Genomic DNA, 20,517 nt, shown 5'->3' with positions numbered 1-20,517 from the left:
TGGATGTTACATCTACAATTACTGGAATCTCTACTATAAACATTGAAAACTTTCTAATCCATTCTACGATTTGAGGTTTTAGGTTCTTTCTCTTCAAATTTATTAATATTGCTTTTATTATTCTCCTATTTATAGGAAACAAATTAAAATTGTACACTGGACAGTAATATTAGATACTTTGTAGTTCCTTTTTGTTAGGAGATGTAGGGTGTGGGAAAGGGATAAAAAGGGCAGACCACCACTTAGGGCCCTCAGTCACAACTCAAACTTCACTTGTCTGTCACTCTACCTGTGAAGGAAAACTGGACATCTTGCTGTTAAAGGGAGGAAGCTAGAAGACCACAAGGAAGGCCCTGAAGGGAAAGTCCCTGATCTTGGGCATGTGCTATAGTCAGAGGGACTGACCTAAAGTTAACTTGTTACTAGTTAGCATTGAGATTTACTGCCTCAGTGCATTTTCTGAGATGGGGCAGGGGACTGTAGAGAAGAAATTGTCAAATTCAGCTGTCAATCACGGTGACAGACTCAGATCTATCCAGGGGAAAAGGGGAAGAACTAGCATATCCCAATAAAACCAAGCTCCACTATGTAGACAGGGCCTTGAGCTTCTTCACAGCTCTGCCACTCTGCTTTCCCAGAGTGAACTTCATTTTCAGTAAACCTTTGCTTTGCTTGCCAACCTCTTCTTTCGCTCAGATCCTTTTGGTGGGATGCCAAAAACCTGGACCTGAGACCCCCTAGGAACTCATGCCTTGGTAATACTTTGGCTTTTCTTATTATGTAGATCCTGGAAAAATTATAAACATTACCTGGTAGATGTGAAGTATAAGGAGATTGTACTGTTAAATAAATGTTAGTGACATTTTCTGAGGAAACGGTCATATATCACCACTGCATTTTATTCCTTTCTCAGAAGAAAGCAAACAGTTCTGTGAACCTACAGTCCTCATCAGGCTTCCTTTTCATGTATAGCTAAGCCTCTTCTTATTTTTTTTCTTATAAATTGAAATATAATTTACATGCAGCAGAATGATTTATTTTTAATTTTTTAATTTTCTTAATTTTAGTTGTAGATGGACACAATACCTTTATCTTTGTCGTGCTGAGGATCGAACCCAGTGCCTCACACATGCGAGACGAGTTTTCTACCGAGCCACAAACCCAGCCCTCAGTTAAGTTTTAATGACTGAGAATCAGGGTTGGAATTGAGTTATAAATCCATAGCAGAAAGTTCTTATCCTGAATCTAAGTTAGCAAATATTGAAAAAATAGCCTGTAAGAGAAAAAAAAATTCTCAAGGAGTACTAGAGCAAATGTAAATTTTTGGGTATGTCTATCCCTGATAGTTTTTATATGTAGCTTTTCTTGGAAAGTTGCAAGGTTGTTTTTCTGCCAGTTTATCCCCTGTTCTTAAATTTCCTTTTCTCCTTCATATGTCAGATATGCAGTGTTGCAAATATTGGTAATTTGGAATTTGTGATAAATTGATGGAAGGTAGTTTCAAATCATCATTAAACATCTTGATAAATAGCCAGATAAACAAGAATTCTGATTACCTTTGTAAGGGTTAAGAAAACAAGGCATTCCTAGATGCTTTCTTTTCCCTTCTCCCTATATCTAACAGGTCTTATTGATTCTCCATGATCCCTGTCTCTAGAATCAGTTTTGCATATTTTGGTTTGGACTTCACTTATCTTTATATTGACTCCCTATCTCTGTACCAAGATATTCATGTGATACACATTATTCTATACCTTGGCCTTTTCTCTTTGAAGTTTTTTTCCACTTTCCAATCTATTTGAAACCATAGATTCACTCATTCTATTTTTAGAGCTTTGTAGTATTCCAAAGTAGGAATGCGTAGTGTATAATTAAAATCTTTCTCAATGGTAGAGCTTACTGTGTTGTTCTTGTTAAAGGGTCCCAACCCCATCCTCTCTAATAGCTGTTCTTGGTCATGGCATGGAATATATACTTCCCAAGGATAAGTGACTCTGAGCCTGAATCTTGCATGAGCCTTTGAAAATCCTGTTCCCCAAGTTTTGATATACCTTCCTGGTTGATGGTTTCTTTGTGGCAGGAACTTAAGTGCTTCAGATATCAAAGTAGACAAAGATTATAAACTCTCTAATGGTCTGACTTCCTTTCTTCCAGTGATTTGATAATTTTCAGCAGCTTGCTTTTTCTTGGCTGGGAATCCTGTTTTTCTTGTGCTTTCACTTTTCTTCATTGACATGTTACATTTTTTTTTTTTTCTTAAACTGTGTTTTAGTACCCTTCTCCTTTTGTTTTATTCATTGTGAAGCTTTATTCCATGAGATTTTTCCTGTTCTGGACTGCTGGGCTGTTTACTAAGAGTGCGTGTAATTTCTTCTGAACTTAACTCCCTTGTACTAGATTTTTGAGTTGTTTGAGGATGCAGTGGCATTATGATTTTTTTTTTTTTTTAGCATATAGACAGTGTACTTAGAACTACACATAGTAGGAAATCAAATATCCAACTAAATGGACTTTAGTGGAATAACTGTAGATATCTAATAATGTTTTTGTTTGCAAAAAATAATTGAAATTTTTATTAATAAATTGGAGTTTCAAAATGGCTTTATAGGAATTAATATTTTGAGAGTTTAAAATCTACCCAGAAGAACAGATGCAGAGAGTTGCAAAGTTTCTAAAGAGATGGAATCACTGGTGGGCTTGCAAATCTAGGTCATTTACCTGACTGTATCAATGAAGCTAAAGAAAGGTTATGCCCATTGAGGGCAGGGAGTAGTCTGCCATCTTTGCTAAAGGAGAGGTCCAGATCTTGAAGTTGGTACTACTCAATTCAGACTTTACTAGAAGATTTTTAATATTACGTTTTTTAGTCTCTCTATGTAGGTGGATAGTCCAGATTTTCTTTGCAGATGGAATAGTGATCAAGAGGTAGATTTGAGCTGGGCATCATGGGGTATGCTTATAATCCCAGCAGCTTCAGAGGCCGAGGCAGGAGGATCTAGAGTTCAAAGCCAGCAACTTAGTGAGACCCTAAGCAATTCACTGAGAGCTTGTCTCTAAATAAAATATAAGAAGGGCTTGGGGATGTAACTCAGTGGCCAATGGTTAAGCATAACTGGGTTCAATTCCCAAAAGAAAAAGGTAGATTTGAGCAGACATGATTCAAATTCTGGCCATGTTACTTGCTTGTTGTGTGTCCTTCTTTGGCAAGCTTCTATCAGAATTTAATTTTTGATCAGTGCGACTGAAGGTCAGACCTGGAGTCATTAAATCCTTGGGGTAATGACTAGGCAAGTGCACTACCACTGAGCCACAACTCCAGCCCCTAGAAACTTTTTGAAAATGTTTGGATTTTGGTATTTGGTATAGTCTTCTTTATTCCAAGTAAGTTTTAAATGTAGGGAATAGAAAATCACCTTGATGCAAACATGACAGTTAAAATTGTTGCAGGCAAGATTCATCTTTGGATGCGAAAAATGGGGTAAAAATTCAGAAAGAAATGGAATATTTACATGGTATATAAATGTTTCCCCAAGCTTTTTAGATATTTATAAAGAGAAAAGCAGTGACTTCAGAAAGCTTATAAGCACCAAGAGTCAAGGTTAGTATTACCTGTAATAAAAGACATATTAATATCTGATATAATGTAATACACTGAAAAGGGCACAGGTATCACCTATGTGATCTTGCCCAAAATGTCAAACCTCAGTTTCATCATGAGAAAATGGATAGACCCCTATTGAGACACATTCTGTGAAGTAACTAATCAGTACTTTTTAAAAGTGCCAAGGTCATTAAAGAAAGTACTTGGCCACAGGTTTGAGCAGACTAAGGAGACATTACAGTAAAAGGTAACGTGGCTTGGAAAAAAAAATGGTGGTGGTGGTACAAATGATAATATAAGATTTGCAGTTATAGTGGAAAGCAAGGTTAACTTTGTGGTTTTAGTAACTCTGTAACAGTTAAATATGGTGTTAATATTAGAGGAACCTAGTTGAGAAGGGTATGTGGGAATTATATAGTATATTACCATTCTCTTAGAAATATAAAATTTCAAAATAAAAAGTTAGGTCTTGTGGTTCTGGAAATCCAATGTTCTCACATTTTATCCTGTGTTACTATGAAAGTGCTCTGCTATTAAAATGAAGTATGTGGTTTCTTGTATGAAGTCCAGGATAGACTCCTCTTTCAGTAAAAATTTCCCAGTATTTGTTGTTGACCACTGTTATCTTATTCTCCCAATTACCTTTTAGAGATGCCCAAGTTTTATAATTTATGTAGAGATGTTAATTGGCTTCTATTGTAGTTGGTACACTAGCATATGGAAGAATTCAAAGATCATTGATGATGTTCCAATTAAAATGAGAAGATCTGTTACAGAATGATTTTACAAAAACAAGGCGATGTTGTCCCAAGATGTTTGATACAAATTATACAGTGTTCCTAAAGTTTGTCCTTTTTTCATATACACTATATTTCAGATGGGTTTTAGCTATTAAAGAATCTCTAGTTGCAAGTGAACCACAGAACCAACTTTATATTTTATTAAATAACAAGTCACCTGCCATGTATTTGAAGGTAGAACCACATGTAGCCTTTCTAAATCTCTGCAATGCCATTGTACATATGTGGAAAACCATTATTATACTTAAGAGTGAAGATATTGGTCTACAGTGGCAAGCACCACAACCAAACTAAGCTTATTGACATCAATAGTTCTCCTTAATTTTTGGAATAGTGCCTGGTGATAAATATTTTTTGAATGAATGATAAATACTGAAGACTATGTTTGCTGGATTTATATATAAAATGTAAAATTCAGGTTGCATTAAAATAATGCAAGCTTAGAAAGAGTAAATTTGAGTAGCCTGTAAGTAACTCTTTGGAGAAATGCCCCTGTACAGTTGGTTGGAATGAGGGGAAGGTTACCTTTTCCTCCCATGTTTAAGTGCTTAAGAAATCGTAAGTATTTAAGAATGCTCATGGGTAACTAAAATCACTAAAAATTTTTACTTAATATTTGCAGATTTTTGTTTCTAAAGGAATCATTAATGCTGAGTAGAAGAAAGTATTTTTAATTTTACATGAGGAATGTAGGCTTTATTTTAAAAGGTATTGTATAAGACATAAAAATTCATTTTGGTTTAAACTTGAAGCAGATTGGAACACTGAGATTTGTCTTAGCACTGCCAGTTACTAACTCTATGATCTTGAGCAACTCATTTGTTTTAATATCTTTTTCTCATCTATAAATTAGTGGCAGTAAGAATTACTCTTTACTTTATGTGGTCTGTGAGGATAATGTCATAAACTTGACAATATATACTGTCTCACATAGTGCTATTGACTAAACTGCATGTTGCTTCACTTCAAATCTGTTGTGAATAGTGCCTCCTGGAGGTCTGAGGAACACCATGCCTAGAATACAGTGGTCACCTTAAGGTACTTGGCTCTAATTAAATGAGAAAATACCTTTGAAAGAGTGTTGTGAGCCTAAGTACTGGGAAAATAAAAGTTTAAAAGGTTTTTAAGACTTGGTTAACCAAATTGATGTAGTTTGTGGGATTTTCACAAACCCCACATCTGTACATACTCATTCAGATCTTGGTCAATAATTAGTATTACCTGATTTTTAAAGGAATAAAAAAAGAAATATCATGTAATACTGTGGGAAGTAACAGATTTGGGGCTTTTTCAAATCATTTCTTTTTATTTTTGTGTAGGGGAAAAGCCATTAGTCTGCATTTATAATCAGGACTGGCTTCCTGTAAAATTATTTATTTTAATTTTTTATTTATAGATTTTGAAATTTACAATTCTAAATACAGCAATAGTAAGGCACTGCATTTTTGCAGGAAACAAAAAGCACAATTAACATAAAGTCAGAGCCAGCCGCAAATAAAATATTCCAGCATACTGTGTAGGGAGGAAAAGATGCTCTGGGAAGCAGATGCCAAGAAATGTTATATAGGTGGCCTTGCTACATCAGAGAGAAGAGGAGGAGGTGGAGAAAAGTAGGTAGCAACTAATACTGAAAGAGGGAGCACTTCTGCACTTTTTGCAGATATAATTTAATCTTCCCAAGTACATTTTAAGTTGGCTCTCCTTTAACAGATTAAGTAGCTGAGGCTCAGGAGGTCAAATTTTCCTAAAACCCTGAAGCCAAGATCAAACCCAGGATTTTGACTCTAGAACACATATTCTTAACCATTGTGCAAACTGCCTCCATGAAGCCAATAGCCACCATCTACAGGTGCACAGAATGTGGTTTGTGTATTTTTTTGTGAATACTTTTTGGGATTGTCTGGAATCGATGATATGATTTTGCATTCTTAAAAAGTACAGTGGCACATGCCTGTAGTCCCAGCTGCTTGGGAGGCTGAGGCAAGAGGACCGCCAGTTCAAAGTCAACTTCAGGAACTTGGCTAGGCCCTAAGCAACTTGGCAAGACCCTGTCTCTAAATAAAATACAAAATAGGGCTGGGGATGTGGCTAGATGGTCAAGTCCCTCTGAGTTCAATCTCCAGTACCAAAAAACAAACAAAAAAGTAATGGGCTAATTCACTGGACCCCTGGAGTCCTGAATAATAATCTATTCCAGAAAAACTTGGCTTTAAAGCACACTGTCTTCCTAGATGGATTTTTTAAAACAATACATATTTGTGTGAAGTTTATTATTGCATATATGATGATTTCATATACATGCTTCTGAAAATTTTTAATAATTAAGGTAGTTGAGTAGATGAAAGGGTAAGGATGAAAAAATATGGACATGGGATTGCATCATTGGTTCTTAGGTCAGGGATTGATTCAAAATTTAAAAATTCCTGGCAGAATACTCTGGCTAACAGGAGTATTTTATTTAATAGAATCTCACTAGTATGGGCTTAATACCTAATTAATTGAATTAGCATTATTTCAAGTATAGAAATAATAGAACTCTATTATCCACCCCCCTCCCCCAGCTTGGCAAGGGAAACTTCCTCAGAAGGGTGTGCTACCAAAGAAAGTCTGGTAAATAAGCATCCTATAGTTTGTTCTTTATGAAAATATTCTACCTAAGATATGCTTTTTGCTTCACAAAAGGATGTTGGATCAATGCTTTAAAGAAAGACTTACGATCCCCCCCCCCCCCCAGGTTGGAATGACAGAATCAAATGAGCACTAGTCTTTGATAACTAATAGCTGTTAATTTTTTTTCCAATGGGAAAATCTTACAATGCCTAGTGATTAAATTGTTTTATTCTTAGGCATTGTTTTCTTTTGCAGTGTTTTTTTTTTTTTCATAACATTGTCCATCTCCAACCTAAGGCCTCACTTTAAGAGAGGTCCACTTTAAAGTGGAATTGATATATTTTGATATTTTTGGTGGAATAATTGGCTGAATTTGAGATTCCTATCATTAGTTCATTCTTTAAAAATATCTTTGGAGCAGGTTTTTAATTTTTTTTCTTTTTAATGTTCTAGAGATTGAGCCCAGGGTACTATCACTGAGCTATATATCCCAACCCTTTTTACTTTTCATTTTGAGCAAGGTTCTCACTGAGTTACCCTGGCAGGCCTGGAGTTTGTGATTTTCCTCCCTCCCCAGTAGCTGGGATTAGAGGTGTATACCATTGCACCTGCATGGAGCAGTTTTGATAGTTACCTTAATCCCAATAAACCAATTCTGGCTTATTTTTTCTTGAATTGATTTTGTTTTAAATGATAGCTTGTCTACCTTATCTGCACCAATGCCTCCTGATTTGATAACAATGTTTGGACTGTATGAAGTCCAAGGGGGTCAGGAGAGACTTGCCTATGGAAATGTCGAGTTTGATATTTATTGTTATTATAATGGATGCAATCCTTATACCCTGGGCCCTCTGTATTGTACTTCTCTGAAACTACCTCACCTTTGCTTTTCTCTGTTGTGGTAAAGAAGAGAGCTGTTATCTAAACTGCTTTCAGCCGAGTGTAGAAGAAGGTAAGTAGCTCATATGCATCCCTTTCTCTGATAGTTGTAGATATCAGGTCATGGTGTGCTTTCTTGCTTAGCCATAAGGTGGTTTCATAATTTCTTCAACTTAAGATAACCAGAAGTTTTAGTGTAAAACCTACTTGCCATTTCTGAAACAGAGCTTGTGATTATTACCAAGTGTTCTATACTGTTTTCTCTAATGTCTAAGATTTGATGTAGTCCATATTAAGAGATGGTACCTATCTTAGGTAGGTAAATGTGCCAATAGTTTGATGGCCTTCTTAATGTACCCAGATGCTCTTATCATGAAAAAATTATGACCCCTACTCCTTTTTTGGATATATTCTGATAGAAAACTTTACAACTCACCACAGTTCATTTTTTGACAAACCTCCTATAAATTTATATTTAGAAAGTTAAAGTTTTCTTTGAGGGATGGGGAATACATTATATCTTTCACTGAGGTATAATTCACCTTTTCACATGTATGATTCTTTTTTTTTTTTTGGACTAACAAGTTGTACAGCCATCATGAATCAGTTGTAGAATATTTTCATCATTATGATCTCTTAAACAAAATTAGATTAATTAATTAATTCCCACCACCTACCGAAGGTGACCATTAATTTTTTTTTCTGTTCATAACTTTACCTTTTCATTTATATTTCATATAAATGAAATAGTACAATATTTGGTTTGTTTTGTCTGGCTTTTTTTCTGAGCAAAATGGATCTAGAATTAATTTTTGTTGGTAAACATCATTATAGTTTTAGTACATTTTATCAATGCATTCATCATTTGTCAATTAATTCCATAGTTATTTAGGTTTTTTCCAATGTAGGGCTATTATGATTGAATCTATCAAGAATGTTTGTAATCAGGTCTTTGTAATGTCTCTTCATTTCCTGTGGTTAAATACCTAGGAGTGGGATTTCTAGATCATTTGATTAAAAAGTCATGGTTCACTTTTTTAAGAAACTGCCAAATTGTCTTCCACACTGGCTGCATCATATTATATGCTGCGTCCAGCAATGTATGAGGGTTCCTGTTATTCTACGTTCTTGCTAACATTTGTTAATTTTTTTATTAGTATAGATATTCTTTCATAACTGAGTTTTTTCTTCAGAGTTCTGTTTTATGACTTAGTCATGTTGATACTGCTATAGTATCATTGTATAAGTAATTAGTAAAAATCCAATCATAATGTGAAAATTGCTCTCCAGAATTAAGATGTGTAAAATGAAATATTGTTATTATATATAGTTATTTGAAAATACTACTTCTAGTTATCTATACTATCACAAAAGGTACAAAAGTAAAGATGGTGAAATTTATACTTAACACCACTGCCTGCACTCTAATCTGATAGTTTCAAGTGGTTATGAGTCAGTCTTTTCCTAAGTCTATCACACCTGCTTCCACAGAGAATAAGGATTTTAACTTTGAGAAATGGCCAATAAAAATACAGTTACAGAAGCCAGTCACAAAAGCCACATATTGTATGATTTCTTTTATATGAAGTGTTTAGTATAGGAAAATTTATAGATATAGAAGATAGATTAAAGGTTGCTAGGGCATGGGGACTTGTGATAATTTTAGGGGTGAGGTATTTAAATGTTCAAAAATTTATTGTGGTTATGCTTGAGCAACTATATAATGTAAATATCAAATTCTACACTTCAAATGGATGGTACTGTATTGTATTATATCTCAATAGAGCTGTTAAAAACATGATCCATAAGCCTTTGTAGAAAATATCAGTAGTATAAAAAAGTATTAAAAAAAATAAAAGGAGGCTAAAAAAAGTAAAAGGGGGCTAGGGCTGTAGCACTGGGTATGATTCTCAGCACCACATAAAGATAAATAAATAAAATAAAGGTATTGTGTCCATCTACAAGTAAAAATATTAAAAAAAAGGTATTGCATATCCTAGATGTTCTTGTGTCAGCAATTATAAAGTATTGGAAATTATTCTGAGTGATAGCTTAATAATTTGTTAAATTAGTTTCCTAAAAATGAATTATATAGGTTGTTTCCAATAAGCAATGTTGCTAGTAGGATCACTGTTCTTATTTTTGTGTAGTTAGCTTTTCAAGGTAAATTCTAAAAGTAAAATCATTTGTTAAAGATTAAATGCATTTATAATTTTCAGTCATATTTCTTTTTCATTTTTTTGGTAGTAGGGATTGAACTCAAGTGTGCTTAACCACTGAACCACATCCCCAGCCCTTTTAATTTTTTTTTTTTAAGACAGGGTTTCAATAGGTTGCTTACAGTTTTGCTAAGTTGATGAGGCTACCTTCTCTGATCCTTCTGCCTCAGCCTCCCAAGCTGCTGGGATTACAGGTGTATGCCATCACAGCCAGCTTTCAATCATATTTCTAAATCGCCTTGCAATAAGATGCTTTAGTTTGTCCTTCCTGAGTGCTACATGATAACATTCAAATCACCAGACTCGGGCATCTGCTGGATATTGTCATATTTTGTACTGGGGATTTAACCCAGTTGTACTTTATCACTGAATTACATCCTCAGTCTTTTTTGTTTTTTGAGACAGGGTTTCACTAAGTTGGTAAGGATCTCACTAATTTGCATCAGCTAGCCTTGCACTTGCAAAATTCCTTTCTCAGCTGGGATTACAGATGTCTGCCATTTTGCCTGGCTCCCTATTGTCAGTGTTTTTGAACTTTGACAATTAGGGGAATATTAACTCATTTGTATTTCTTTGCGCAACTTGTCAAATATCCTGTTTCAGAATTTTGGTGGTTGTTTATGTAGTTTGTTCACCCCCCAGTAGGGTAATGATCTATTTTTAAAATTTTTGTATTAATATGTAGAAAGTGTTTTTGTATAGAGTATTTACTTTTGGTGTAGTACATGGGGTATAGATAGTCTTTCAGTTTTTTTTTTATATTTATTTTTGTAAACTTCATCATGTTATTCAACCTTTTAGTCTCTCCCTCAGTTCAGGGGGGATAAAAATAAAAAAAAAGCATCTCATAGGGGAGTTACAACATTTCTTTCCTGCTTCATTAATTATCCCCTAATCACTTGATCTTTATCATAAGTACACCCATATAGTATTTTTTGCCATTTTTAAAAAAATCTGTTGTCTTTAACCCAGTTCTCTCTCCTTTTTGGTATTAAGATGTTCTCGGAGGAATTGACTCTCCTTGATATTTCTGATTGTTTTTGTGGTCTCTCTTAAGTTCACCACTGTAGGGGTAAAAGTCTCTACCACTACCCTGAATCCACTCTTGTCATAGTCACCAGTGACTTCTACATTGTTAAATTTAATGGCCTTAATTTGATGTCCTCAAGTTCCATTCATTTTCCCAGAAATTATAGGATTCCATTCTTCTTTATGCTGAATAATACTCCGTGTGTGTGTGATTTTTTTTTTTTTTAAATCCATTCATCTGTTAATGGGCAGCTAGGCTAATCCCATATTTTAGCTATGGTGAATAGTGCCATAGTGAACATGGGTATGCAGGTGACTCTTTGGTATGCTAGCTTTGTTTCTTTCAGATTTATACCCAGGAGAGGGATAACTGAATCATATGGTAGTTCTATTTTTAATTTTTTGAGAAACCTCCATACTGTTTTCAGTATTGCCTGTATTAATTGAAATTCTTACCAACAGTGTACAAGGGTTCCTTTTTCTCTACATTCACAGGAGCAGTTATTATTATATTTTGATAATAGCCATTCTAATTGGGATGAGATGGAAATCTCAATGTAGTTGTGATTTGCCTTTCCCAGATGGCTAAGGATATTGAGCATGTTTTCATATATTAACTGTTTTCATTTATTTTGAGAAATGTCTGTCCATGTTATATGTTCATTTTAAAACTAGTTTACTATTTTCCTGAAGTTTTAAGTGTTTTTTTTTTTTTTTTTTTTTGTGTGTGTGTGTGTGTGTGTATCAGACTCAGGGTATCAGACTCAGGACCTCATACAAGCTGAACTGTACCCTCAATCTACAATTCTTTGTGTATTCTGGGTGTTAATCCTCTGTCAGATGGAGAGCTGGCAAAGATTTTTCTCCCATTCTTTAGGTTTAGTCTTCATTCTATTGATTGTTTCCTTTGCTGTTGCAGAAGCTTTTAAAGTTTGTGTAATACATATGTCAATTCTTGCTTTGTTTCCTGTGCTTTTGGAGTCTTCTCTAGGAAATTGTTGCCTGCACATTGGTATTTTCTTGAAGTATTTCCCCTATTTTCCTCTAGAATTTTCAAGAGTTTTAGGATGTACCTTGAATGTACCCTGAGATCTTTGACCTAGGTTGAGTTGTCTTTTGTAAAGGGGGAGAGATAGGGGTTGAGTTTCAGTCCTCTGCATGTGGCTATTCAGTTTTCCAGCACCATTTGTTGAAGAGGCTGTCCTTTCTCCAGTGAATATTTTTGGCACCTTTATTGAGAATCAGTTGGCTGAAGATGTGCAGATTTATTTCTGGGTCCTGTGTTCTGTTTCATTAGTCTGTGTCTGTTTTTAATGCCAATACCATGAAGTTTTTGTTAATATGGTTCTGTAGTATGTGTTGAAATCGGGTGTTATGATATTTCCCACTTCAGTTTTTCTTGCTTAGGATTGTTTTATCTATTCAAGGACTTTTATGCTTACATATGAATTCTAGGTTTTGTTTTTCTACTTTTATAAGGAATGTTATTGATATTTCAGTGGGGATTGCATTGAATCTGTAGATTGCTTTGGATTGTATGGACACTTTAACAATTTTCTCTCCCAATCCGTGAACATGGGAGGTCGTTCTACCTTTTAGTATTTCTTCTTCAACTTCTTTAAGGTTTTATAATTTTGACTGTAGAGATCTTTTACATCCTTATTTAGGTTTATTCTTAGGTTTTTTTTTTTTGTGTGTGTGTGTGTGTGATTCCTGTATTTTCCTTATTTATTTCTCAGTTCATTATTGGTGTATAGAAAAACTATTGGTTTTTGAGTGTTGTTTTTATATCCTCTTATTTTACTGAACTTGTTTATCAGTTCTATTAGTCTCTTGTTGGAGTCTGTTTTTCCATGTATAGAATCATATCTTTTACAAACAGGGATAATTTGACTTCGTCTTTTCCCATTTCCATACCTTTTATTTCTTCAATTGCTTAAATTTCTAGTACTATATTGAATGGGAGTGGTGGGAGTGAGAACCCTTTTCTTATTCCTGATTTTAGAGAAAATGCTTTCTGTTTTTCCCCCATCAAGTATGATGTTGGCTATGGGTTTGTCATATATAACCTTTATTATGTTGAGACATGGTCCTTTTGTGCCTGATTTATTATGGCTTTTATCATATAGGAATGTTGAATTTTACCAAATGCCTTTTCTGCATCTATCAAGGTGATTGTTTGATTTTTATCCTTGGTTCTATTTATGTGCTCTATTTTATTTATTGAATTATGTATGTTGAACCATTCTTGCATCCCTGGAATGAAAACCCACTTGATCATGGTATACTGTCTTTTTAATGTGCTGTTGAATTCTATTTGATAGTATTTTGTTGGTTTTTTTTTTTTTTTGTATTAGGTTATAGTTTTCTTTTTTATGTGTGTATGTCATCTTTGTCAGGTTCTGGTAGCAGGGTAATACTGGCTTCATAGAATGAGTTTGGATGAGTTCTCTCTTTTCAGGTTTTTGGTACAGTTTGAGAAGCATTGATATTATTCTTTAAAAGCTTGGTAAAATTCAGAAGTGAAGACCTGGGATTTTTCTTTATTGGGAGATCATTTACTTAGTACTGATTAAGTCCCATTACTTGTTATTGGTGTAGTTAGGTTTTCTGTATCCTTTTGGTTCAATTTTGGTAGGTCATATGAGTCTGGAAATACATCCATTTCTTGTTGATTTTTTTTCCAGCTTTTTAAAAAGCGTGCCATTTTTCAGCATATCCCTTCATGATCTTTTGAATTTCTGTGGTTTCAGTTATAAATTCTTCTTTTTCGTCTCGAATTTCAAGTCTTTAAATTGTTCTTTTAGTCCCTATTCCATTTATTTCGGCTTATTTCTTTCTGTGTACTGATTTTGGGTTTGCTTATTCTTTCTTTTCTAAGACCTTAAAATGCATTGTTGTGAGATTGATTTTTTGATGTAGGCACTCATTGCTTTAAACTTTGCTTTTAGAATTGCTTTTGCTGTAGACCATAGGTTTTGTTATATTGTTTACATTTTCATTTGATTTGAGAAATTTTTAAAAAGTTTGATTTTTTTTAATGACCCACCAATCGTTCAAAAGTGCATTCTTCAATATCCATGTGTTTGTACCTGTGTTTCTACATTTCTCTTGTTTTCTGGTTTCATTCCATTGTGATCAGAAAAGATGAAGGATGTCATTTCATTTGTTTCTTGACTTTAAGACTTGATGTGTGGGCTAACATATGGTGTATTATAGAAAAAGTTTTCTACACTGAAGAAAAGAATGCATATTCTGCTTGCAGATATGGAATGGAATACTCAGTAAATGTTCACTGTATTTGGTTTGAAGTGTAATTTAACTTTTGTTTTTAATAGAAGATCTATCTTGGTGAGAATGGGATATTGTTTACATTTTCATTTGATTTGAGAAATTGAAGTCTTTCACTGTTATTGTATTAGGACCTGTCTCTTTATGTTTAGTAGAGTGTGTTTCACAAAATTGAATACTCTGATATTTAGTGCATATGAATTTGTAATCATTATATCTTTTTAAAAATATTTTTAGTTATAGATGGACACAATACTTTTAATTATTATTATTTTTTAATGTGGTGCTAAGGATTGAACCCAGCGCCCCACGCATGCCAGGCGAGTACCGTTACTGCTTGAGCCACATCCCCAGCCCTCATTATATCTTCTTAATGCAGTATTCTGTTTATCAATGTACAGTGACCTTCTTTGTCTCTCCTTGCAGTTTTTGTCTTTAAGTTAATTTTGTTGCGTGTAAATATAGCTACTCCTGCTTGCTTTGGAATATCATTGGCTTAGAATATAATGTTTCATGTTTTCCTTTTCAGTATGTGTATGTTTTTACAGGTAAGATGAGTTTCTTGTAACAGCATGTTTCGGATCTTGTTTTAAAAATCCATTCTGCAGACCATTTCGTTTGTGGGTTTTTTTTTGTTTTTGTTTTTGTTTTTTGATGTATGGACTTATTCCTGTCATTCTGTTGATTTTTCTTATTGTTTTAAATACTCTTATTTCCTCTTCTCTTAGGGGTTTGATAGTTTATTGTATTGATGATGGCTTGATTTTTTTCTATTTTTTGTGTAGTTGTACTTATTCTTTCTTGTGCTTTCATGATGGTAAATATCTTTCTATTCTGAGTGTAATATTCATTTAAGCATCTTTTGTAATAGTGAACATGAATTCCTAAAGTTTATACCTATCTTTGAAGGTCTTTATTTTTTCTTTGTTTATGTATGATACCTTTGGTAGGTAATTGTGGTTATGTTTGTTGATATTTATTTTCCTTCAGGAATTGAAATACACCATGTCTACCTAGTCTCTACTGCTTCGCTTGAAAAATCTGATAGGTTAATAGGTTTTGCTTGGAAATGTGACTTGCTGGCATTTCTTTCTTGCAAATTTCAGGTTTTTTTTTTTTTTTTTTTTTTTGTCCTACATATTTTTTGACAGTTTAAATTATGGAGAGAATCTTTTGTAGTCACATCTGTTTGTGGTTCTAAATGCCTTTTACTCTTGAATGTCCATATCTTTCCCAAGGTTTTGGATTTTTTCTGCTATTTTTTCATTGAATAAGTTATCTATACCCTTAAATTTTATTACTTCTCTTTTTGGTGTACTTATGAGATGGATGTTTAATATTTTAATGCTGTCCCAGATATTTTGAATACTCTCTTCATTTTCTTTATGTAATATTTCAAAATAGCTGTCTTCAGGCTCTGATAGTCTTTCTTCCACTTGATCTCATTTGTTGTTGAGGTCTTCAACTGAATTTTTAAAGTCTGACTTACTGCGCTTTTCATTTCCAAGATTTCTGTTTGGTTTTATTTGAGAATCTCTCTATTGAATTTCTTGTTCAGATACCGTTTTGCATATTTCATTCAGCTTTCTCTGTCTAATCTCTTAGATTGCATTGAGCTTCTTTAAAACTTATTATTTTAACATTTTATCTGACATTTTATCCACTTCAGTGTCTTTGGAATCTAGTCCTAGAGAGTTTAACTTTAGTAGTTGTCATATTACTTGGTTTTTTCCATATTTCTGTGTTTCTAAGTTATATGCACATCTGTTTGGATGGGTGTTTGCTTTTATGTGATAACCTTCTTGGAAATTGGCTTTCTCCTAATGTGTGTTGGGGTACCAGTCTGTTATGTAATGTTGTTTGTTTCCCACTAGACACCATAACGTAATCTCCTTGTAGCTTCTTTGACTGTAATTCATTTTTTGGGGGGTACAGAACATACTGTATTGTGATTGGAGAGAACCACTGTCATGGTAGGTCTTGGAAGTAGCAATTCAGGCAGATATGACATAGACAGCAGAGTATGTGGGGTGCATCCTCTCTGATTAGTCTGACAATAGGAGTGGTAGCCTCATCAGGGTTTCAGAGTTTCCACAGGCACTGTTGATATTGGCTTAAGTTACTTAAGAGTGATACTGATGTTGTTTGCTCTTGTCTTGGGGAAGGGCTCTTGTTCTCTAATTGGATATTGCTGCAGATCCAGTTGCTTCATGGATAGTGGTGGGAACCAGGGAATCACAGTTCCTCCTCTGTAACACTCATCTGTAGTCTTATCAATAATGTATGATCTGACAATGTGTGTATATTAACTGTGTAGAGGCTCCATGTAGGTGCTGTATCAGCAATTATTTGTCCCTCTCTCTTCTCCTACTGTAAAGGTGACTGGTTGGTTGTGGGACCCACACCAGGTGCCACATAATTTATAGAATGATAGCTTTCATCATACGTTTACTCTTTTCTCATCAAAACTTGTTCTTCAGTTTTTAGTGACTAGGTAACAGGTGAGTCCTGAAGTTGTAGGGTCAATATTTCTTCTGCTTTTCTTTACTGTCTTTAGACAGTTACATGTGAAAAAGATAATTAAGTCAGGCTTTTACTCTTCCTCCTTTACATTTTATTTTGTATAAGAAAATTAAGCAGTGCATTTATTTAAGCATCTGTGATAGAAACAAATAATTTAACTAATACAGCTATCTTTTAATAAAGTGCTTGAATGTTTCATGTTTTTGAAATTTTTTACTGAGGAGATTTAACTATTAATTGAAGAAAACATGTATTTTATGTGTATTTGAAAATCAAATAACTGTATTGTCTTCAACTTAAATTTATAATATGGAATTTTCCCCAAAGCACAGAATGTACTTTGTGTTAAAATGGATTAGCCTATTCCTTGGACAGTCTATAAAAAGACTAATGTATGCTTTTTAAATACTATTATTTCAATAAGCCAAATGGATATTTGATACTTGCTAATTTTTAATGTACTATTGTTCTTAATTTAATGATGAACTAGAAGAGTTTAGATTTAGTAAGTGATCTATAACATAAAACCATTGCTACATACCTCTAAAGTGAATTTCTTTCTAATCATTTCCAGTGCCAGTTTTACACTCCATTTGCTGTCATTGAAAATGTGGGCAGCAGATACACCACGTATTGATCATTACCCGAGTTCACCATATCATACAGGAAAAGTACATTAGTATGCCGCACAGAAAATCTTAACACACATAAACAACCACTTAGCATTTTTAAGAACATATTCGACTTATTGATTAGCTTAAATATCTTTAGTCGAGTGAGACACCCATGTAGATTGCATACATTCACTGGCTTTTCAGAACAAGTGCTGCTTACACTGATGAATGAGCCTTCTCTTTATATGTCAGACCTTATACAGTTTTCCCTTTTCCATTGGAATCCCTAAATTTTGACACAATTAAATTATTCTCAGGGTTCTTCAGATGAAGTGCACTCTGGAAAACAATTTTTAAAGCCTTGTTTGCATTTACTTATGTCTGGTGTTCTGAGTCTCTTTTCCTGAAGTTTATGGTGCTCTTCTTAGTGCCAAGCCCATGCTAGAGTTGGGGGAGGGAGCATGCTACTTTTCCTGATTTATCTCTATCTTCTTCTGTAGGTACTTTCCTTTTTATTTTGCTCAAATCAGATTTTAAAATGTATATTCTTTTTCTCACTGGAATAGTTTACTAAAACTAGGAAATATCAAAGTAATGTTTAGTTTACATACATACTGACCTAACCTTGAGAAAGTGGTACTGAGAGGTAATATAGATGAGAAGAAAATGAGGCAAGTAAATGTTTTCAATATACAGGATAAAAAACATATAAATTCAGTTTTTCTTTTAGTCTTTAATGAACATTAACTTTGGATACAGTCCAGAATCAGTATATTTTAAAAGAAAAATGTTCTATCTACCTCTGAACAATATAGAGCTAGGAGCTTAAAAGTCTGATAGTTCCCCCCTCTCATTTGTATCCTAACAAATCCTAATCTCTTTGAAAAATCTTGAGGGGAACCCAACAACACAAAAACAAACCCACAAAACCAAAAACCCAATAATTTAAAGTTATGATTCCTTTATACACTTAAGACCCTGCTTGTTTAACAACCTTAGGTAAATTTTTTTAAAGCGTGCTGCTCCTCTCTGGGCATTGTGTCTGTCTTAAGTCATTCCTTCTGGAATGCAACTATCTTAAGACAGTCATTCCCATTTATTTAATTTTAATTAATTTCCACAAGTGTATTTGTGGAATTTGTTAAATAGTACAGCATACGCTTCAGTGTCTATTATCGGTTTAAGTTTTTTACTGATTACATCTTCATAGAGCACACTAAAATCTGTACCTCTAGTATCATGTTAACATTTCTCCTTTCCCTACCATTTCAGGATATCTTGATTCTCCTCACAGTGAATGTCTGGAACCAAAGGCATCATCTTTTACCTAACCTGTTTTCACCAGCCTCTTTTCTATTATCCTTTAGGGTCTTCATCTGACAGGTAGGAATTTACTTTTTCCTTTTCTCTCACCCATTATATCTGATTTGTCAGTATATGATTTTAGCTTTTGCCCTTGACAGTTCTGTACCATTTCCAAAAGCCTGCTCCTTTGACAACCCTGTTCCTGAAATACTTCAGAAATCTTTGTAAGATATCAAATATGTTTTATATATTGCTGTCAGTTTAATCTGCCTAAAAGTATTGCTTTTACCCCCTTATTTTCCTATATAGGAACTGTCAGTGGTCCCACTTTGTCCATAGATAAAAATTTGTAATCTCCAACTTTGTATTTAAGGTTCTCACATAAATTTATCCTAATGTACTTCTGTTATGGTTTGGATATGGAATGTTTCCCAAAGGCTCGTATGTTGAAGGCTTTATCCCAACGCAGCAGTGTTCAGAGGTGGGGCTCTTGGGAAGTGATTGGATCATGAGGGCTCTGACCTCATCAGTGGATTAATTCATTCATAGATTTATAGAAGGTTGATGGGAATTTTAAGAGGCAGACCTAGTTGGAAGGAGCAGGTTACTGGTAGCATGCCCTGAAAGGATATATCTCAACTCGGCACCTCCCTACCCTGATTCCTGGCTGCTGTGAGGTGAACAACTCTACTTCACCATGCCCTGCCTGCCATGATGCTCTGTTTTGCCAAAGGCTCATAGATTGAAATCAAGAGCCAAGATAAATCTTTGCTCCTTTGTTTTTCTTTCATATTTTGTCAGTGATGAAAAACTTACAACTGTGTAGGCTTTCCCCCCGACTTTTTTAGTAAAAAAAAGAAAAACAAAACAAACCAAAAATTGTTCTCATTTTTGTCAGGATGGTCCCAATATACTGAGCACATTTCTGTATTTCTATATTCTTCCTCACGTACATCTATTTTTTCTCCTTTTATTTCTTTTTTTTTTTCCTCATCCATTGGTCACATACTTTTTATTTCTAACTCCTCTGAAATTTCTGAGTGGTGTGCACCACTATTAATTTTCTGAATTCCTGTTTCCTTTTTTGTTACTCAGAAGGTACTTTATTTATTTTTCACTTGAGTTGAGGTCCTGCACTGCTAACTAGATTTTAAGGGACAAGAGGAGGTACCATGTTATATTCGTTTGAATCTCTTTCAGGCTAAGTACAATTCATTACAAATGCTAACACTTTTTCCATAAATATTGATTGTCTGCACTCAGGCAGCGTTGATAAAGACCTAAGAGAGCTATGGACTCTGCTTTCATGAACTTTATATTCTGGAAAGGAGAGAGAGGTCCTATACCTACTTTCATTTACCTGTTTAGTGACAATTGAGGAACATTTTTTTTTTATTAACTTTTTTGATGAGCAAAACCCAGTAAATAACTTCCCTTTTGTGCTGTCATTGGAATATATAATTTTTCTTGTTTTAAATAAATTTCAACAGGGTAAATTATTTTTAAAATTACAGTTTTTCAGTGGTCAAATTATTCTCTTCTCCTAAATATATGTAATACTGATATATTCTATGCTTAGATGAATTCAGTGGGCAAAATAATGGAATGATTAGTATATTCTCCACATTTACACAGTGGTAGTAAAT

At 34.1% G+C, this 20,517-nt stretch overlaps 1 long non-coding RNA gene across 1 annotated transcript in view; it reads left to right on the top strand.

Annotated features, from left to right (window-relative positions):
• The window catches only part of LOC144251253 (uncharacterized), a 114,333-nt gene that overhangs the window by 43,435 nt on the left and 50,381 nt on the right, over positions 1-20,517 (top strand). The window contains exon 2 of the long non-coding RNA XR_013342654.1: positions 18,839-18,949. This is a non-coding gene — a long non-coding RNA (uncharacterized LOC144251253). The remainder of the gene's footprint in view (positions 1-18,838; positions 18,950-20,517) is intronic.

Source organism: Urocitellus parryii (genome assembly GCF_045843805.1).
Source record: "Urocitellus parryii isolate mUroPar1 chromosome 10 unlocalized genomic scaffold, mUroPar1.hap1 SUPER_10_unloc_3, whole genome shotgun sequence".
Classification (NCBI taxonomy): domain Eukaryota; kingdom Metazoa; phylum Chordata; class Mammalia; order Rodentia; family Sciuridae; genus Urocitellus; species Urocitellus parryii.
This window is presented reverse-complemented; position numbering and strand designations above follow the sequence as displayed.